Below are 14,615 nucleotides of genomic sequence, written 5' to 3' on the forward strand. Positions count from 1 at the left end.
AGTTGCTAGAAAAGTGATTGTAGAACAGGCCAGCAGTCTGCAGGGTCCGCAGGAACAAGAGAAGAGCTTTGTGCCAGCATGCCTCCACCCTGCCTAACATACTATTCACCAGGGATGCAGAGAGTGGCAGCTCTCAGGGCCCAGGAGCAGTCCCTGGAGCAGGAAGGGACTGTTATAGCTCAACCCAAGGCTAGTATGCAGCCAGACAAAGCTGTGGCTGTGGCTGCCATGTGGGACTGTATTAGGCTGGGAGTCCATCAAAACAATTCAATAACTCATGTTGTATTACCGGTTTCAATTCATTTTTCCAACTGGCATCTGTTCCAATTTGAGCTGGGCAAAGGGAGTTGGGTACAGCAAGCTCAGCATCCACACGCCCAGCAGCAGCTCCTAGGGAGGGGTTCACACAGAAAGGAAGGTGAGAGTGAGGAGGAAGAAAGCGACACTATATCTACATCAGAAGATCAGGCACTAAAACTGCTTCCGAGCTAATCAAAGCCCATCTATAATTTTCAGGACAACGGAACCAGAAGCCATCACTTGGTGACCCCAGAGTCAGAGTCCTCACCTCTTGCTCACCGACTCCCAAGTGGGCCACTACTGACAGACAGTCCTAAGCATTAGAGAGGGTATTAATGAAACCTTGAACCAGCTCAGCCTGAGTCACCCACAAGCATCCTCGGTCAAGTTCCCCAGGGAAGGGAGATTCTCACTTTCTCCCAGTCACAGCCTTCTCACTCCGAGTGCAGACATCTTATTCTTCACACATTCATTCATTCAACAACACGCAAGCTCTTCTGAAGCATAGGTACCTATGACTTCATGCACATGTGTGCACATGTACACAGAAAAATCATGGGCCATGGGGAGCTGTGTCCTTGCTTCTCTAGGTCAGGTTTGGACTCTGCAAATGCTGGGAGGTAGGAAGCTTCGGGGTCCAACAGAGAGAAAGGACAACTCAACAGAACTGAGCTGGGAGAATAAGAAAATCTGAAAATGTGTTTCTTGATGTTTCCTGATCCCTAGCCTGTATGTTCAGTACACACCCAGCCCATGTGCACAATTTAGCACTGCACACACATCCATGTACTCCTATGCTCCTTTGGAAGCACTGTTCTTAAAGATTTTTTTTTATTGTACACTATGACAGGGTCTGAGCACTATGGAGGCAATGGAGAAATTCCAAACCTCCTATATCTAGCGCGGGGCAGAGACTCAATGATGGCCATGAAGTAATTAAATAGCAGCCACTACGCAGTTTCCAGGGCTGGGGCCAAATGATTCAGCCTCCCTCTCACCCACCCCTCATCTAAGGCCTCCCAAGCTCCCGCCAAGAATATCAGCTCAGCTCTTGGCTCCCCTCACTGGACTTTTTCACAAATAGCACACACACACACATGCTCACATGCAGGCATACATATGTGTGCACACACACATGAAAACATGCACACACAGGTACACGTACTAGTACATCCGTGCACTCGCAAACACTCTAAGTGACTGCTCACATACACACACACACACACACACACACACACACACACACACACACACCAGCTCTTGACTTTGAGCCTATTTCCCCTGCATATGAAATGTCCTTCCCTCAGACCTTAAAGCAAACCAACCTTCAAGATGAAGGCAAGACTCTACCTCCCCCAGGATGGCAACCTCCCAAGATGGAACCGAATTCTTCCTTTCCTCATTCTCCTGCATAGGCTTGTACAGAATCTCGATCACAAGGCTCCTCACCAAAGTCAATCTCCCTCAGTACAGACGCCCTCTGCCCTCTTCCTTTCAGTGTCATTCATTCCCTGGGGAGGAGGGTGGTGCTCTTTCCAACTTGGCAGCCTCTCATGGTCCCTAGCAGAGAGCACCCCAAAAGGTGCTCCCACAAGCTGTTGCATTGGAAAGAAAGGCAAGGAGAGCTTGAACTACAGAAAACAGGAAAATCTGGTTGCTCGAGGAGTCTCACGGCTGCCCCCCAAGTCCTGGCCCAGGCAGCACTAACTCCTCTCTCTCTCTCACTTTCCCTACACCAGCAGTTCTCAACCTTTATTGCAACAGAGCATTCTCTCCAGCACCTGGTGAAGCTGTAAAATCTTGTGCACAAGAATGTTGTTTTAAAATGCATAAAATAAACAAAGATTACAAAGAACCCAATAATACTGAAGTCCAGGTCTGAGTGGACTTGAGTGGGAGACCCTCCCCCACAACCAACTACAGAGCTGTGTTATAGCCCATCCCCATCCTCCACATCTCTTATCTCCAACCCCCTCTGGGTGGACCCTCATTCTGGTAGAAAATACCCTGAGGCGGTGAGATGCAGAGACAATAGGCAGGATAGCTCTTTTCTAAAAGGCTGTGGCTGCTGTTTCATACAGCAAGATCTGAATCATGATTTATGGTTTGCAGAGCTTGGGGGGAGGGAGGGAGGGAGGAAGAGAGAGAGAGAGAGAGAGAGAGAGAGAGAGAGAGAGAGAGAGAGAACACTGTTCTCATGGACAAAGCACAAGAAATAGCCAAAGCTGGTGCATAATTGTTCCCACTGCAGTGATGTCTTTGAACTGAAATCTGTGGACTTTAGAAGTATTTTCTGTGCTTTTATTGTTGACTCCACCGGGCACTGTATACATAAAGCATTAGGACCAGCAGGGACATAAGTCATATGAATTCAAGGATCACACAAGCTCAGAGTAGAAAAAGAGCTTGTTTTTTGTGTTTTTTTTTTCTTTCTTTTAACCAGTGGCAAAGCATAGGAAATGAAGTAATTTTTATATTAGATATTTAGGGGGTTTTTCATACTATGTCTATTTCCTTTTAATGACAGTTGTCAGAAGTCACTTTTAAGAAAGTACTTTGAAATTGAATAGACAGTGTTTCACACATTTACTTTTCCTATTTTTTGTGAAAGTCAAATAAGATGTGAGGACAGGCACTGGGTGCTTCGTCCCCCCATGCTCAGCAAATGCAAGCTTTTTAAAAGCTTCTCTTTTCAGAAGTGGGAGAGGAGACCAGGGGTCTGTTAGGAGGCACCTGGCTGGGTTCCTGTCTTTGTGGCTCAGCTCCCTCCAGAAATGCTGTATAGGGTATGGTAGACAGGAGGAGGACTCCCCCACATTGTTCACGCCCTGATCCCTGGGATCTGTGAATATGGTAGGTTACACAGTGAAAAGGAATTGAGGTGGCAGATGGAATTAAGGCTGCTCACCACCTGGCCTTAAAATTAGGAGGTCACCCTGGATCACCTGGGTAGCCTTGGCATCATCACAAGAATCCTTAAATATGCAAAAGGGAGGCAGAAAAGGGCTGGAGAGATGTGACCATTGAAAAAGGCACACAAAGGCCCCATGTTGGCTGTGAAGATAGAGGAAGGGGCCACAAGCCAAGGAGTGCAGGCAGCCTCTAGACACTGGAAAAGGCAAGAGACGGATTCTTCCCTGGAACCTATCAAAAGGACACAGCCATTTGGCCTCTAGAACTGTAAAATAATAAATTTGTATTGTTACGCTGTTAAATTTGTGGTAATTTGCTACAGCAGCCCTAACCGGTTTGGCTCAGTGATAGAGCGTCAGCCTGCAGACTCAAGGGTCCAGGGTTCGATTCCGGTCAAGGGCATGTACCTTGGTTGCGGGCACATACCCAGTAGGGAGTGTGCAGGAGGCAGCTGATCGATGTTTCTCTCATCGATGTTTCTAACTCTCTATCCCTCTCCCTTCCTCCCTGTAAAAAATCAATAAAATATATATATTTTTAAAATTTGCTACAGCAGCCAAACTAATATAGAGCAGGCTTCCCAGTGCCATCATGGGGAACCGAACTCCAAAGTCCAGAACCTGCACCTGCAGCCACTTGAATGCTGTGTGACCTGAGCAACCTCTCTGCATCCCCATTATTTCATTTTAAAGTGTGTGCAATCAAGCCTCCAGTAGGATTGTTAGTCCTACATGAAATTGGGCTAATTAATTATAAACAAGAAAAGTATGGGTTAGTTTATTGACTTTTTTCAAGCAGCCTGAGGGGGAAAAAATTTCAGATTTTTTTAAAACCTAAGACAGAAATTCCTAATTGTTATTAACTAGTTTTTCCCATTCATAGCAAAAAAAAAAAAAGTTTAAATATATGTAAACATTTACTTTTTGATAATCACATATATGGCTTTAAATCAATATAATAAGCCCTCTTGGCAAGGAACCAGGAAGTCAGTAGGAACTCCCCTGTGGGGTAAAGGAACAGTCCTGGGCAGGCCTTCCCAAGTCATAACACTGATTCACCAGAACTTGGGATTGGCAAACAGATAACCAGGCAGGAACTGCCCCGTTGGCCTCCCTCAGGCAGAGCACAGGGTGACTCCTGCGTCACCTGTATTGTGAGCTGTGGGAAACCAGCCCCTCACTCTGGGGCTGTATAGCTATGACAGAAAACCACATCTGCATGCCTTTGCCACTGGGACCACATTAAATGTAATGGGTACTGCTGTAATTAGATTCCCTGCGGTGAATTCCTCCATGGAGAGGCATTTTTCTAATTTCAGAAATTACTCCTTTTTTATTTCTGGTTGTAGGGTTTTAGAAGTTTAATACATCACATTCTTACAAAGGCCAGCACAGAGAACTTGGCATAGATTTTATAAGGGGCCATCACTTACTGAACTTCTACATTGGGCCAGACCCCAATTATATATAATCTCTCACACTCAACGCCTTCCTTCATGAAATATGTATAATATCTACTTCATAAGGCTGTCAAGGATTAAGTTAAATGGAATGAAACAGCATAGCCAGGGACACAGCTGGGAAGAAATAGAACTGAAGTCACCCCATGGGCTCCCTGGTTTTCCCCCATGAGCTTTTTTCATTCCCCCCACTCTGCATACCCGCATTATGGAAGTCCCTAGGTCTTTCCTCCCTGTGAATTTATTTATCATTCCATCACATGACCTGGCTTTTCATTCCATACCTTATCAACTATTGAACCAATATTCTACTCCCCACCTATACATTCACTTAAAGTAGTGCATTTTTTAAGTTTGTCAATAATAAAAGGAAGTGTTGTGCCCTGACCTCCATTAGGAAACTGTAAAATTCATTCATCAATATCCACCAAGTCCCTGTGGTTTTTAGGAACTCCTTTAGAAACCAGGGGTGCAGAGGGCCCAGCCCTCTTGAGCTGACATTATAGACAATGAACAATCAACAAATTAAAAAAGAAGAACTCGCCAGCTGTTCCGAGTGTCATGCAGAGAATGCTTTAGACTGATGTCCAATGAAAGTGTCTCCGTAAAGGTTGAGTTTTATTAAAAAGAAACCAGGAGGAACCTGCTGCCCGCAGAGAGAACAGCTGGTGTGAAGGCCCTACAGCAAGAACAAGCTGATGTACTGGAGGAACAAAGGAGGATAGAGTGGCTGGAGAGTGTGGGAGGGGGAGCTGCCCCAGATGACTTCAGGATGCAGGCAGGAGCCAGATCCCATCAGGCTTTATGGCCAATGGCAGGAGAATGGATTTTTCTCTAAGGGTAATGAGAAGCCAAAGGGTAGTGTTAAGCAAGAGAGTAACAAGGCCTGTTTTGCATTTTGTTGTGTGTTTTTAGATCTCTCCAGCTGCTGTATGCAGAATGGACCTGAGAGGTCCGGTGGAGAGTGGAAGCAGAGAGAGGGCTTCTCCCAGGGGAGGAAGATAGTGGCTTGTCATGGAGGGGCAGAGGTGGAGGTGGAGAGAAGAGGGCAAGGGTGAAGTTTGTTCTGGATAGACAGGCAACAGAACTTGAACTAGGCAAGGGTTTCTCCAGTTAATCCATCCCACCCTGAATATGGCTCCTGAGGGGAGAGCACATGTCCCTCTCCATTCACTTCAGACTTGTCCACATGACTTTCTCCAGCCAATGGGATGTGCACAGAAGTGACAGTGTGTAGATACAGCAGAGATTTTAGTGGGCAAAGGGAGGGTGGATTACAAACTCTTGTTTCTGCTGCCCTTCCTGAGCTTCTACCTGCACCATGAGAAAAGCACGCCCCAGGCAGTGCCTGCTCTGCCAGCCTGGGTCTTGGATGAGAATACACATAGACCCCCTCTGGGCCCCAATTGAGTTTACCCAAGAGCATCAGATCCCAGAAAGCTTCAGCCTACCTGCTGACCGATGAGCAAAAGCAAATATTCATGAATATGTAAGTTACAGGGGGTCTGTTATGCCTCCTATGCACCAGGGAGGTCTGCCTTTTCCTGAGATTCCAGGAGTATTTGTTTCTGTGGCAGAAGCTACCTTCTACAAGAACACTTTCTAGTAGTTTGGCTTAAGCAGCTGTGTAAAGAGTGATTCAGTTTACCAACTTATGGGGCAGGGGGTTGACAAAGTGGAGTGGGACTACATTTTAGAACAAATTTAACAAACAGGAATACCTCCTAGTTTATGGAGGATGAGATATAACTTTTACACACTTGGATATGTTGGAAAATCAAATTATTTCCATTTGGAGTTTAATATCCCAAATAAAATTTTAAATCTTTTATACTCACTCTAATCATTGTCAAACATTTTATTCCCTGAAATTGTTTAATTCACATTTATTCAAAAAGAAAGTTCATCTAAAGTTAAATCTAGTTCCCCCCAATAGTTTCTAAAGAGCTTAAAAATGGGATTACAAAGGATGACACCCACTAACTGTCATCATCTCATCCTCATCATTCAGCTGGGTGGGGCTGGGGAGCAAGCCTGTTGAGATCAAGGTGGGAAAGTGACTCCCCTTGAACTCACACCTGGGTCATTCTGAGAAATAATGCTCACTGTGTTATGGATGGTCCACTGTGAAGACAGCCAAGGGAAGCTTTCCACGCAAAGCAGGAGTTTTTGTGTGTTTTTTAAATCAAAACAAAGTCATCTTTTTTGAAATTTTTAAAAATTTATTGAGGTGACATTGGTTAATAAAATTATATAGGTTTCAAGTATACAATTCTATAATACATTATCTGTATATTACATTGTATGTTCACCACCCAAAGGCAAGTCTCCTATCATCATATATTTGACCCCTATGCCCTCTTGTACCTCCCACCAACCCCCTTTTCCCTTGATAACCACCCTACTATTATCTGTGTCCATGAGTTTTAAGACAAAGTCATCTTAAACAACATAAGATACATGGGGTTTGTGGGGGAGAATTCTAACCTGATATTTGATTCATGAGTAACTTTAAATCAATTTTCATTCATTGAATATCATAGTTCCATGTAACAATGTAATATTTATAATTAATTTAATGCTGCCCAATGAATAGATACATATACCATAACGTACCTTTAGTTTATCTTTTTGTAACATAATTTTCTACCAAATAGTAACATACATTCATGGAAAGTAGTTGAATATGCATTATTAAGTAGAAAAATAGATATAAAATAATACCCTTTGTATGATATAACAAAATTAAATATAATAATAAACATTGTATACATATATAATATATATTACATATTTATGTATATAAAGATCTCTGGATGGATTAACATTATACTATACTAGAGGCCCAATGCATGAAGATTCATGCAAGAATGGGCCTTCTTTCCCCTGGCTGCTGGCACCGTCTTTGCTCTAGCCTGAGCAGCCTTTTTGCTCTAGACCGGAGCCGCCTTTCCACCTTCTCATGCTGCCCAGAGGCCCGGAGCGGCTGGGGTGGTGCGGAACACCTACGTCATGGCCATGGCCACTCGGCGCCTGTGTATGCAAATTAACCCACCATCTTTGTTGGGTTAATTTGCGTACTCACTCCTGATTGGCTGGTGGGCGTTGCAAAGGTACGGTCAATTAGCATGTTACTCTTTTATTAGTGTAGGTTATAAACCTATAAAGTTTTCTATTTTATGTTTTTTGTTTCTACATCACTTAAATCCCATATGATGAATACACATTTTTTCTAGAATTAAAAAAAATCAACAAAGATGTTTTTACCTAGAGGAAATACAGGAAGAAATCATTCAGACCAGAAAAGCCTGAGGGGAAGATCCTAACACTAAAGCTTTGCAGCTAAAATGTTCTGAAACAGGCCTGCAAGAGAATCACATCGTTAGTGAGGCTTTCGGTCCACAGGATAATGAAGACCCCAACTTACATTTCACAGTCCATGCCTCCTGACAGTCTAACACATGCTTACTGCTGCTTAGTACACTTTAATATGGATACAGTATTAATATTTTATGTCCACCGATTGTTTCTCTGTTTAAGGGTATCTACAGCCTGAACAAGCAAGTCGCAGCCTGGAGACATAAAAGCACACAGCTAAATGCACACTTCCCCTTACTGTCAGGAACTACGGATACATTAAAAGGCATCATTGGGAGGAAGATACACTTTGGAGGTTTGATCTAACCCATTTTCACATTCAAAGGGTGCTTTGGGTATTTCTCAGAAATACATAATTGTGCTGAGAGCAGAAAGCACTTAGCATCAGCTGAACGCTTGTTCGAAGTCTGAGTTGTAGATTTACAGTAACGTGTCAGCCGACGGGCTGCTGCGCTCCGAAGGGCTGGCCAGGCGCCGACTGCTGGAAGTGGGCTCTGAGGGGGTCTGTTATGCCTCCTATGCACCAGGGAGGTCTGCCTTTTCCTGAGCCCTCTCTACCCTCCCTCTCCTTCCTGCTTCACCCCCGCCCCTTGGGAAAGGAAAGCCAAGAGGTAAATAAGATTCAATTCAGTCCTGCAGCAGATGAGTTAATTTCAGACTCCTGGTTGTACAATCTTCACAAGAGTTTGTGATCCACCCTCCCTTTGCCCTTGGCGTTTGAACTTGAATGAAACCCAAAGGTCACCTAAAGCTTCAGGAGAAAATTGCTGAAGTTCACTGACGGCTGAGTGAAAATCTCCAAATTAGGCCAGATCTGTCTTCAAACACTGATTCACCAGGCTTTGAAGCTGGATGCGTCCAACAAGGCTGGCTGGCCAAGGGAAAATTGAACAGACTCTTAAACCTTGCAAGTTTCAAACTATTTAAGCCCTTTGCCCCTGAGCTCTCTGCATAATAACCAAATGGAAGTGTTAGTATTGGACAAGGGCCGTAATCATAATTTGATAGTATGTCCAAGACCAGCATCACACTCAAAATAGCCTACGTGGATATGCCAGTCAGTCAGCCTGAAACTGATGCTCTGCAGGTTTCTTTCAAAGTCCTGTCTTTTATAAGACTGTGGTCATCTCATGAATTGCTGTTTTTAAAAAAAGGAATCGTTTTTTTAAAGTTGATTCAAAAAATCGATCTTCTATTTCTAGCTGTAACACTTCAAAGTCAATAAATGCTGGAACTTTCCTATAACTCTCACTTCTAGATCATGAGTCAATCCAAAGAGGTGTTTTATTAAAAAGCACCAGAATGAGATGGACACCATAATATATTGCTTCCTCTGTGGCAGGCCACCCCTCCTGGTCCTGAGGGCCATGAAGGTGAACTGCTATTACCTTGGGGAGACGGAGGAGCCAGATGTCCACAGCCTTGACAGAGGTGTGTTTGTAACCACCACAGAAGCTCATGATCTCCGTGGAATCATCTGAGGCTCCTAATAAAATACCCACATGGAGGCCAAACCAAGATTCACTACATCAGATGCTCTGCAGGTGACGGCATTGGGCAGGACACTGAGTCTGTGGTAACTTCACTGTCCTGTCCACCAGTGCCATGTTTTCCTGGGTGTGACCCACAGGGACCTCCAGGAAAGGAGGTGGGCAGGTCAGGCAAGAAAGCAGGAGTCGGACCTCAGCATCACAGACTTGGCAACCTCATTAAAGAGACAACACTCATACTATTTAAAGAAAACATGGTATAAAATGAATGCCAAAGTGTAGGCTTCAGAGAGTTAGAGACTGAGACAAACCAGGTGACAGGAAGGTGATTATGCAACGCAAACCAGCTCTGCTCAGCATTCAGCCCCTTCAAGTCACAGAGGAAAACCAGAGCACGAAGAAGTCACATGGGATCACAGAATTCGATGGCGAGTCTGGCACACGAACCTCCGACTCCGGCTCCCTCGGACCCACCCAAAGTGGAATGGAACACTTGGGCCAATTACAGTTTTTTGACCCCCCCCAAAGTGATTTTTTTCTTTTTGAATTATCAATACAATTGCCTTGATTTCCACTTCATTTTGCTTTTGTAACTATAACCTCACTTCCTCCTTTTGTATAATCAGTATGAAGCAAATATTTTCCTTGATAATCTACATATATTGAGTTATTATATACTAGAGGCCCGGTGCACAAAATTCATGCACGGAGCGGGGGGGGGGGGGGGTGGTTCTCAGCCAGCCTGCACCCTCTCGCAATCCAGGACCTCTCAGGGGATGTCAGACTGCCAGTTTAGGCCCGATCTGGCAGTCAGACATCCCTCTCACAATCTGGGACTGCTGGCTCCTAACCACTCACCTGCCTGCCTACCTGCCTGATCACCCCTAACCACCTCTGCCTCGGCCCCCCACACCACGGCTTCATCCGGAAGGACGTCCAGAATGACATCCGGAAGGTTGTTCGGCTATCCAGTCTAATTAGCATATTATGCTTTTATTATTATAGATAAGTCAGTATAATTGGTATGGTGAGGAACTGTGAACACAAATTATAAACATATACAAGTGCCATGCCTTCCTAAGCTCACAGCCTGTTCCATACATAGTTTCAGGAGAAGGTAACTCACAAGATAAGCAAGGTGTGATGAGTGCAGGAGGTGAGCAGAGCTGGATGGAGGAGAAGGGGAGAGAGAAGAGAGCATGAGAATGGTCAGAGCAGAAATGTAGAGATGAAAAGTTAGTTAGGTTGTGTTGGGAGGGTCCTATGGGTGCTCGGCTGAGTGAGAGGAAGTGGAACATAAGTGTCAGTCTGAGGGCATTGGGTGTCTGATTGTTTAAGACCAGATCTGACTGGGCTAAACCAGTTAAGAAGCTGGGTCATTTGTACAAGTCACTTCACCTCTCTGGGCCTCATTTGTAAGTGGGTGTAATAATAACTTTCCTTGTTAGGCTATTGTCTTAGTTTGGGCTGCTATCACAAAAATAAGTCATAAACATTTATTTCTCACAGTTCTGAAACTGGGGAAGTCCAAGATCAAAAAGCTGGTGGGTCTGGTATTCAATGAGGGCCTACTTCCCAGCTTCTAGATAGCTGCCTTCCAGTGTAGCCTCCATGGCTGATAGAGAAAGCTCTGGTCCTTTCATCTCCTAAATGGCACTAATTCCATCATAGGGGCCCCAAACTCATGACTCCATCTAACTTTGATAACCTCCCAAAGTCCTTGCTTTCAAAGCCTATCACATTGGGAATTGGGATTTCATATAGATTTGAGGAGGACAGAGACATTTAGTCCAAAGCAGTTATTTTGATGATTAAATGAGTTGATATATCTGTAAATCATCCTAGAAGTGCCAGGAGCATCATAAGCACCACATTATTGTTAGTTAACTGTTCTACAGATCCCAGGGGCTATAAGGTGTCATTCTAGGCTCTGAGCAGGGATGCAGTATGACAGTTCCATCTCTCCCCTTTGCAGAATGGGTAGATGAGCAGCCACACTGTGCCAGGAGAGAACCATGGAGCCCTGACCTGGCACTGGAAACATCACTAAGTCACAAATAAAAAGGACATGGGAATGAAGGAACAGGATGCCCTGGTTGATGTTGCTACCAAAGTGTGTTGAGGCAAGGCACACAAGTGACCTTAGTGTCCTTCACAGCATGTTCCAGGTGGAGAAAAGACAGCACCCCTCATCTCTGCTGAAGTGAGGTCTCTTGTGGTCCTCAGGTAGGAAATCCAGTGGTCTGTTGGAGAGGAGAGATCAGATGTGGTTGGGAGTTTGTGCAGGAGGTGGTGCTCCAAGGAGAGGATCTAGGGAAAGGTGAGAGATGTGCTGAGGCCTGGAGAGCCAGGAAAGAGGCTTTGTCGCACTGTAGAGGATAGTGGTACTGGAGATGGAACCAGGGCTCTGTATGGAGCCCACATATATGCCAGCATGCCTGGAACTTTGTGGGAAATACTAAAACCAGGATACAGTTCAAGGTGGCTTGCACTTTGGAGGATTTACAAATCCCATGGTCTCAAAGTGGCAAAGACCCTGGGTTAACACTGGGAATCAGTAAGGACACAGGGGGATCATCTGATGCTGGCTGGCCTTGTGGGCATCTTGGAATGTTTTTAATGCCTTCAGTTTTGACCATGTATTCAATGTTTAAATCCATACAAAGGACCATGACTTTGTAAATCTATTAGGAACTCTGAATTGAATACATGGTAAAATATATCAGTTATAGCCAAAATGATACTTCTGACAGATATGTGAAGGCCCTGAAGATGAAGAATAAAAAGAGCCAGGCTGTGTATAGAGAAACACAATGCCAGCAGGAACCTGAATGGGTTGGCATTCTGAACAGAAGCTGTTAGTCCTCTCAGGTGACACACTGGGGCCCTGAGTCTTTTTTGTTTTACTTCAAAAACCACAGAAAACCCTCTAAATGTTGTGGCTATTTTTCCAATAATTATGAAAGAAGATGGATAGAGGCATGGAGGGGCAGAGTGAAGAATGGAAGGAAGAATAGAAAGAAGAATGGAAGGATGGATGGGTGGGTGGGTGGATGGATGGATGGATGGATGGATGGATGGATGGATGGAAGGATGGTTGGATGGTTGGATGGTTGGATGGAGAGACGGTCTGCAAAATAAACCTTCCACCCAAATTGAGCTTAAAACTTACAATAACATTAGTTTCCCATCTGTGAAATGAAACTGCTTCTTTCTATAGCCTTTGTCTTACAAAATCAGACTCCAATAAATGAAGTGACACTTCTTATGTTGTATGCCTACACAAAGCTCTTCCAAACTCACTTTGACCCACCACTTGTCCCCTGCCCTTTATTTCTAGTTCAACTCCAGAGCCCCTGTCCTCCTCACATTCTTCAGCGCCCAGCACAAGGTCACCTGTGTTTGGTGTCTCACCCTGATTCTGAGTAATATCAGAACATGTGAAGAACAGTTGTATGGTTGTTTCTGAATGTGTCTCTCATCTTTGAAGGTGCTGATTAATACCACAGGAATGGAGTCAGGTCATTGCTTGAAGCTGTCTACACATGACCACTTGTATTTATTATTATTATTGACTAGAGGCCTGGTGCACGAAATTTGTGCATGGGGGCGGGGGGTGTCGCTCAGCCCAGCCTGCACCCTCTCCAATCTGGAACCCTCATTAGGCCTAAACAGGCAGTCAGACATCCCTCTCACAATCCAGGACTGCTGGCTCCCAACTTCTCACCTGCCTGCCTTCCTGGTTGCCCCTAATCGCTTCTGCCTGCCAGCCTGATCACCCCCTAACCACTCCCCTGCCAGCCTGATTGATGCCTAACTGCTCCCCTGCCAGCCTGTTTGCCCCTAACTGCCCTCCCCTGCGGGCCTGGTTCCCCTCAACTGCTCTCCCCTGCAGGCCTGGGTCCCCCCCAACTGCCCTTCCCTGCAGGCCCAGTCGCCCCCAACTTCCCTCCCTTGCAGGCCTGGTCCCTCCCAACTGCCCTCCCTTGCTGGCCATCTTGTGGCATCCATCTTGTGTCCACATGGGGGCAGCCATCTTTGACCACATGGGGGAAGCCATCTTGTGTGTTGGAGTGATGGTCAATCTGCATATTACTCTTTTATTAGATAGGATAGAGGCCTGGTGCATGGGTGGGGGCAAGCTGGTTTGCCCTGAAGGGTGTCCTGGATCAGGGTGGGGGTTCCCTTGGGGCGTGAGGCAGCCTGGGCGAGGGGCCTGTGGTGGTTTGCAGGCCAACCACGCCCCCCCGTGACCCAAGCAGAGGCCCTGGTATCTGGGATTTATTTATCTTCTACAATTGAAACTTTGTCGCCTTGAGCAGAGCCAAGCCTCCTGCTTGCTCCATGGCCGCAGCCATTTTTGTTGGTATTTATTTATCTTCTATAATTGAAACTTTGTAGCCTTGAGTGGAGGCCTAGGCTGGCCAGGGTGTACGGAAATCTTGGCTTCCTCAATTGACGGGAGCAACTCAAGCCTCCTGCTCTCTCCAGCTCCATGGCTGCCGCCATTTTTGTTGGGATTTATTTATCTTCTATAATTGAAACTTTGTAGCCTTGAGTGGAGGCCTGGGTCCGCCAGGGTGTGCGGAAAGCTTGGCTTCCTCCATTACCAGGGAAACCCAAGCCTCCTGCTTGCTCTGTGGCCGCAGCCATCTTGGTTGGGTTAACTTGCATACTCGTTCCTGATTGGATGGTGGGCATGGCTTGTGGGTGTAGCAGAGGTATGTACAATTTGCATATTACTCTTTTATTAGATAGGATGGTCAGATAGGAAGGAAAGAAGATGGAAGGAACCAATCAATGGGCTTCTCCTATACCAGTGATGGCGAACCTATGACACGCGTGTCAGCACTGACACATGTAGCCATTTCTGATGACACACAGCCGCTGAGGCAGCCGCATGCCAAGGATGAAACATTTGCTGCTCCTGAGGATGAAACATTTGCGAAATAATGTTTTTTCCTCAAAGTGACACACTACCCAAGTTATGCTCAGTTTTTTGGCGAAGTTTGACACACCAAGCTCAAAAGGTTGCCCATCACTGTCCTATACCATCAGAATACAGGCCTCCAGCA

At 45.4% G+C, this 14,615-nt stretch overlaps 1 protein-coding gene across 2 annotated transcripts in view; it reads right to left on the reverse strand.

Moving 5' to 3' along the window:
• Positions 1–301: 301 nt before the first annotated feature.
• The window catches only part of MED10 (mediator complex subunit 10), a 39,903-nt gene continuing 25,589 nt past the window's right edge, over positions 302–14,615 (reverse strand). Inside the window, exon 5 of one of the 2 annotated variants that reach the window (XR_008555888.1) lies at positions 302–390. The gene's annotated coding sequence lies outside the window, so the exon portion shown is untranslated. Of the gene's footprint in view, positions 391–11,456; positions 11,784–14,615 lie in introns of those variants that run through there. The other variant, XR_008555889.1, reaches the window with a different exon arrangement.

This window comes from Eptesicus fuscus, chromosome 4, assembly GCF_027574615.1.
Source record: "Eptesicus fuscus isolate TK198812 chromosome 4, DD_ASM_mEF_20220401, whole genome shotgun sequence".
NCBI lineage: Eukaryota > Metazoa > Chordata > Mammalia > Chiroptera > Vespertilionidae > Eptesicus > Eptesicus fuscus.